Below are 7,315 nucleotides of genomic sequence, written 5' to 3'. Positions count from 1 at the left end.
TTGACGACACATTTACTTGCTTCGGTGCTACGACCGAGGAGGACCCAGAAAATGCGTGGTAGGGCATCCCACGTCTCGGCAAGGAAGAATATATGCGTGCACCACCCGGGAGGACCCCGAAACCGTGCGGTAGGGTGTGCCACGTCTCAGCACTGTGGGAAAATGTGCGTGTAAAAAATATTGTATCAGACGTACTACCTATGGTTCGACCTCGGGACCCAGCCAGTCGGTCGAAAACACCCCACTAGCCACACAGCTTCATCATGCTAACGTGGCACGGAGGATAGGTGTGGTTAGCTCCGTCTCGACTAGCCACAACGTCTCTTGTTCTAGGTGATTCTTCTATTTTCAAAGCTTTTTTAGTTATAATAACACCACGGCAAGCTAGCACCGCTCTTCCTGTGTGCCCGTGCGTCTAAAGGTTAGACGATGGAGAGGAGAGAGAGATCGCAGACCTGGGACCCACCAGTAAGTGAGTCAACGGTCATGCATGTGTTGGCGAGGCACTCCCTCTCTCTACTCAACGTAATATTGTATAAAATCAAGTTATGGGACAAAGCCAACAACCGTTGTTGTTTCAGGCTATCGACTTACGCTTTGTAGTCCAGGTTGCCAGTTCGAATCTCATCTTTCAGATTTGTTAGTTTTAGGTCCAAATTTGATCAATGACAAGTGGGACCCCCGTGTGTTGTTTCGATATTTCACTGTAGGATGGTTTTTTTGAACAAACACTTTGCGCGGTTAGACAAGTAACGGCACGAGTTACACGTATTTTGCAAGTTTAGGAAAAAAAATGACAGCGGCATAGAATATCACATCCACTCCGCAGCTTAGATGCTATGGTGATACAAGTTTTTACGTCGTTGGAACTGAGATCCAATGACTTGGGAGTAGTCTTTGTAATTATGCGCCATTTCCAAACTCTCCAAGGTTTTTTTGCAAATAAAACATCCAGGCCTCGTGTGTGCCGCTGCATCTTGGATCCAACGGCTCCCCATTGCTCATATTAGGTGCTCCTCGTAGCTTAATTAGCCGCTACGGTGATATGAGCATCTAGGTCGTATGATCTGTGATCAGATGCCACGTGCGTAGTACTTGTACTTTCTGCGCAATTCCCAAACTCTCTCAGACGTATATTGCAAAAACATTCAAACCTCCTACTGTGAGCCGTTAGATCTCCGGGAACTCGTATCACCATAGAATCTACGGTGCGGGAGCACCTCATATTCTCCCGTGCGAGAAAACATCAGGTGCTCTCGCAGCTCAGATGCTACGGTGCTACGAGCTTCGAGGTCATCCGATCTGAGATCCAATGGCATCTGAGTAGTCTTTGTGCTTGTAAGCAGTGGCCGAACTCTTTGGGGGCTTTTCTGCAAAAAAACATTCGAACCACCGAGGAGTTGTTGGATCACAAATCCAACGGCTCCGAAGAGCTTGTATCACCAAATCATCTAAGGTGTGGTAGCACATGATATTCTTACATACAGGAGAATATGAGGTCCTCCTTCATCTTAGATGCTACGGTGATACGAGCTTCGAGGTCGTTGGATATGGGATCCAAGGGCATCTGAGTAGTTTTTCTACAAATTGTGTGCAATTCTCAAACTCATTAAGGTTTCCTGTAAAAATATTAAGACATCCTGTGAACTGCTATATCTCAGATCTACAAGCTCAAAGCAACTCGGCAGCATATAGCATCTAAGGTGTGGGGGCACATGATATTCTCCCGGGGAGGAGGGGGTGCACAACCAATCGGTGTTTGGGAGGGTGGGGACAAATATAATGTTCAAATAATACAATCTAAACAATCCTAAACAGAGCTTCACAATTTTATCTAAGGTCGAGGGGTTAACCCCCAACAATCTACATAGCTCCGCCTAAACACAACATTTGCCCCTCCGGTCCTTTTTAGTTCGCATATAAGGTTTGTCTGAAGTCAAACCTCGTAAACTTTGACCGAATTTATAGAGAACCAACATTTAGTATGTGAAAATCAACAACATTAGATGCGTCATGACTTTAGTTTTCATATTATATAAATTTAGTATTGTAGATATTAATATTTTTTCATATAATATGGTCAAACTTTATGAAGCTTGACTTCAGACAATTCTTATACGTGGAGTAACAAGGACCGGAGGGAGTATGTAGTACTAGACTTAATATTCATGTTTCAGTTTCCTGTTCATTTTAAATATTGAATTGAGGACCATGCATGTCTTACATTTTCCTCCCTTCGTTCCTAAATATTAGTATTTTTAGAGATTTCAAATGGACTGCCACATACGGATGTATATAGACATATTTTAGAGTGTAGATTCACTCATTTTGCTCTGTATGCAGTCACTTGTTGAAATCTCTAAAAGACAAATATTTAGGAACTGAAGGAGTATTTTTGAATTTGTGTCATACATGCATGGTTTGGAAAAATAGATGCACTATAATTATTGGATTTTTGTTGTATTCGTGTGTGTGTGTCTGTGTGTGTGGTCATATGCTTGATACATACAAAGTTTTCTCACCACCATACTGTTCATCTTTTAAATTTGAATTTTCATTGAAAAACTTACTAGGGATACCATGAAATGTGAAATCCACGTTGAGATCACTATATCACAAACTCACTCTAATTCAAGAACTCATCATAAATCAATTACCACGTTGAGATTACTATTTGCAAGGAAAATACGGGCATTGTAATACACATAGATTCGTCCGGCAATTTAAAAGATTCCTTTCGTATTCTCGAATGGTAGGACCCAACGGCGTACCAGCCAGACCCTGGCTCGTGTTGATCCTAAAAAAATAGGCTCGTGTCCTTTTGGTGGCGTGCGTGGTACGCACATTAGCCAACCCCAACCAGTTGAGCCTCCGCGTTTCGAGTCGAAATATCTGGCGGCCAGAATTCTAGCCCTAGGAAATTCCCCTCATGTCCCCGGTCCATAATGACTACCGATGAACAATGGAGGGATGCTTTAGTAACTAGACAACGTTACCTACCATGCCGAGCATGGTTCAATTCCCTCGGTCGCCGCTACTCAAGGTCACCCGTCAAATCCATTGCCTAGTACTAATAGGAGTACTACACCAGGATGAGCACAGAATTGAGCCCGTTTGTTTGTGCCTAGTACTTGAGTTAATATATCAGGCAATGCACTGGTACGGAGGGATTATCCTTTTACTCTGCATATATAACTTGTCTGAGGTCTAACTAAGCAAAATGTTTGACCAAATGCTTTCTTAAGAAATACAACAGGAAAGATGTATCACTTGAAAATTTATTGCATGATGCAGGTTATGATATTGTTTCGAATCCTGAATTTTAAATTTCATAAAATCCAAAAGTGACCGGAAATTCATGAAACTGAGCATGGTCTCGTGATATGGCACAAATATTCCTACGTAATTTTTTTCTTCAATTTGAGACAAGCTGCTTATGAGAAGTTGCACAAATGAAGAGCCAAGGTATTTTGGAACAAAGACCTGTCACGTTAAGGCGAACGCTTTCACTATTGAAACCGTGGGCGTTTACGTTCCGCCACGAGTCCCGCTTCTCATCGACAGGTGCCGTCCGAGGAAGCGTGTGAGTCGACGGGAGGCGGGCGAGCAGATCGCTGCATCGGCTGACCGGGAGGCGTGCGAGCAGACCGCTGCGCGGGCTCACCGGGAGGCGAGCCCTTTGACCAGGCTCCGCCGCCCACCTTCGTCCCAACTGTCCCCACTTTTAATGGCGCCGGCACCGCAGTTTTAATGGCGCTGACCGGGAGGCGAACCCCGCACTACCCGGTATCACTACAATCTTATCTCTTCCTCTCTGATTCTCCTATCGTCTACCTCCAACCAGCCTGACCTAACCGTACGCCATGCCGCATCACGATTGCCTGCCCTTAGTCTTATAGTTTCCTGAGGAAGACACCCAGCCGGAGTCTCAAGAACAAAAGGCGCTTTGGGACGAGCTTGAACCGGCCTTGCGGGAAGACGCCGCGCCTGTCCCCGCTCCCGTTCCGGCTCCCGTCGCCCTGACTGCGCCAGCGCCCATCCCCGTGGCATTGATGGGCTGGGAGCCGCACATTGTCGCCGAGCTTGATGCCACGGGATTCCATGAGGTCCCCGTCTATTTTCACGCTCCCGTGCACCTGCCAGAGCATGCGACTGCGCATGCACTGACACGCTCGCCCATGCCGGTGCCCGTGCACCTGCCAGCGCATGCACTTGCGCATGCACTAACGTGCGCACCTGTGCTAGTGCTCGTGCACACGAATGTCTTCGCTGCGCCGTTGCCGGCGCCTGTCCCCGCGCGCGTGCCAGTGCCCCCCTCAGGGGCATGGATGGCCGCCGTCGACCGCTTCCTTGCACCAACGCGAGTCGCCTCCTCCCACCAGTTGACTCGCTCCTAGAGACCGAAGTCCAAAACATTATGGTCTTCCTTGAAGCTAGGGCCAACGTCCAGGAGTACGCCAACAATGGCGCAAGACGCCGCCGTCACCGTCGGTCAGTGGCCCGACGACACACAGAGCACGGCAGAGGAGCCGCTTCCCACCGCAAGACGCCCCCGCCGCCGCTGCGTAATCTAAATTTGCCATGAAAAACATTCGGATTGCCATGCTTAAAATCCGAACGTTTATCATTTCCGTTTATTTTAGATCGATTGTCGTATGAATGTAAAGTCAGAGTCAGACTAAATGAAATCTATGGTTTGATCGATTGAATGTTCTGCTAGAGCCATATCAAATTTAATATAAAACGTCATCAAGCCACATGTATTCCTTCTCATCCAACGACCTAGACTGCTTCAATGTCGAGCGCTCAACACGTTTAGCGTGCAGTTAATTTCATACCAAAAATAGTGCTAATCACATAATAACACGCAAATAATATCCTACTTAATATCCGCATGCACTTAATATACTTCCAAATTAACGTGCATTGCACGTACACATTGACTAGCACTACTAGTACGTAAAGCTGGTGCCGTAACTTGTGAACGCGTCCAGATATTGTCAACTGCAACATCACCCGTGAGTTCTTCATGTTTGCCCGTGCGTCTAAATGTAGAAGGGGAGGAGAGAGAGAGAGCAGACATGGAACCCACCAGTAAGTGAAGGCGAATAGTGCGTGCTAACGAGCCGGTCCCACTAATGTACTAAAAATAATATTACATGTTATCCATTATATAGGCTGTGATAATATAAAAACATTATAAGAACAAAGGGGGGTACAACAAACATTGCTGTACTACGTATGTTGCCTATTGACGTGCGGCTTGAAGGCCCTGGTCGCATGTTCGATCCTCACCCTTTTTAATTTTTAATTTATATATGGGTCCAAATTTGTTTCATGACAGGTGGGCCCCTCGGTGTGTAGTTTGTAGCACTTTAATTTGTGGGTAGAAATTTGTTCCATTACAGGTGGACTATCGGTGTGTAGTTTTATAGCTTATTTGTAATAATTAAAGAGAACAACAGAGTTTTTTGCAATAATACCATGGTGCGACGTTGAAGGCAAGAAAGGACGTGCGAGAGAGCGATGACCGGGCCAGAGGGAAATCAATTGGGGGGTGTGGGGGTTGCAACGGTGTTTGGAGTAGTTGTGGGCCGAATGCTACAAAAATATAATATAAACCCACCGGAATAAGTGCCTACACAAATTAATCCAAGGTTGGAGTCCCCCTCGCAATGTAAATAGCTCCGACTTTGCGAGGGGTGTAGAGGTAGCTTCAATGTGTGGAAGATACGGCGTGAGAAAGCGAGGTCAATCAAGACACATATAGATAGAGAGATAAAGTGAGTGTAGTCCGACATTCATTGAAAAGATATATATGCTCTGGAGAGATATTGTCCGATTGAGCTTTTGGGAAGGGTGAGGGTTGTAAGATAGAGCTTGAGAGATGATCCAGTCACAAACATGTACATATATTTTGTGCGTGGGAGGAAGCAAGGTCAATCGATTAGATATATAAAGGGAGAGAGATTGAGCGAGTGTGGGTCGTCGTGCGATCGAAAGAGTGAGACGGGTTGGCGAGAGTGACCTAGATAGACAATGTGCGTGAGAGTATACAATATGAATATGTCGAATTGGGCTCAAACATGGAGATGTATCATTTGTGTCCGAGGAAGAGCGAGGTCAATCGAGACATACAGAGAGAGAGAGAGAGAGAGAGAGATTGAGCGAGCGTGGGGCCCGCCATGAGGCCGAAAGAGTGGGGCGGCTTGGATGGACTGACCTAGATAGACAATCTGCATGAGAGAGTATAGAGTGTGTCGATTGAGGCCCGAACAGGGAGATATATCATTTGTGCATGAAAGAAAGCAAGGTTAATCGAGACTCAGATAAAGAGAGCGAGATTGAGAAAGTGTGGCCCGCCGTGCGGAAGAAAGAGTGAGACAGTCTCGAGGGAGTGACCTAGATAGACAACGTGCGTGCGTGCGCACGAGAGGTTGGGGGGCTAGATAGGCAATGCATGTATCTAGCGAGAGAGGGTGGGAGGGAGAGAGAGAGAGAGCTCAGCATGGGGTGCAATGGCGGGTGTGTGAGGTAGATACATTTGGTAATAGAGTTGAAAACGGCGGGTGTGTAGTTGAGAGAGTTAGAGATCGAAACATGGAGAGAAAGAATGAACATGTGTCAGAAACCGATAGCTTCCTAAGGTGGTTAGGAGAGGAAGATTGACCGATACAGGAAGTATGTAGCGTGTGTGCCGAGGGGGGGGCTAAGAACAACATTTGAATGTAGATAGTACGAGACTTAATATCGATGTTTCAATTCGGTGTACATTGTAAGATTTGAACTGAGGACCATGCATATGGGTAATTATTTCGAATTCGTGCCATACTAGGTTTGGAAAAGTTGACATTGAGTCGATTGTTGTGCTACTTTGTAGGTCATATGTTTGAATCCATCCAAAGTTTTCTCACTAGCATGGTGTTCATCATATACATATGAATTTTTATTAAAAAAAGTAGCGTGGATACCGTGAAATGCGAAATCCACGTTAGAAATGGAGATCGCTATGTGACACACACTCTAATTCAAATAACTAATTATGTGTCACACACTCTAATCCACGTTAGCGTGGATACCATTTCGATTTTTTTTCAAATAACTCCTCATTAATTAATTTATAGTATCTCGTTTTGAATGACTAATTATTTGCAAGGAAAACACGGGCATGGTAATACATACAGATTCGTTTGCAAATGAAAGAAGATTCGTTTGCATTCTCAAATGTAGGCGCATCGGGCAGACCAGGGTCGTGTCGTGGTGGTCCCGTGTGTCGTACGGACGCTTAGCACCCAGCTACCCATCCCCCCTCACT

The sequence above is a fragment of the Triticum aestivum genome, chromosome 3D, assembly GCF_018294505.1.
Source record: "Triticum aestivum cultivar Chinese Spring chromosome 3D, IWGSC CS RefSeq v2.1, whole genome shotgun sequence".
Classification (NCBI taxonomy): Eukaryota; Viridiplantae; Streptophyta; class Magnoliopsida; order Poales; family Poaceae; genus Triticum; species Triticum aestivum.
Note: the sequence above shows the minus strand (reverse complement) of the source record.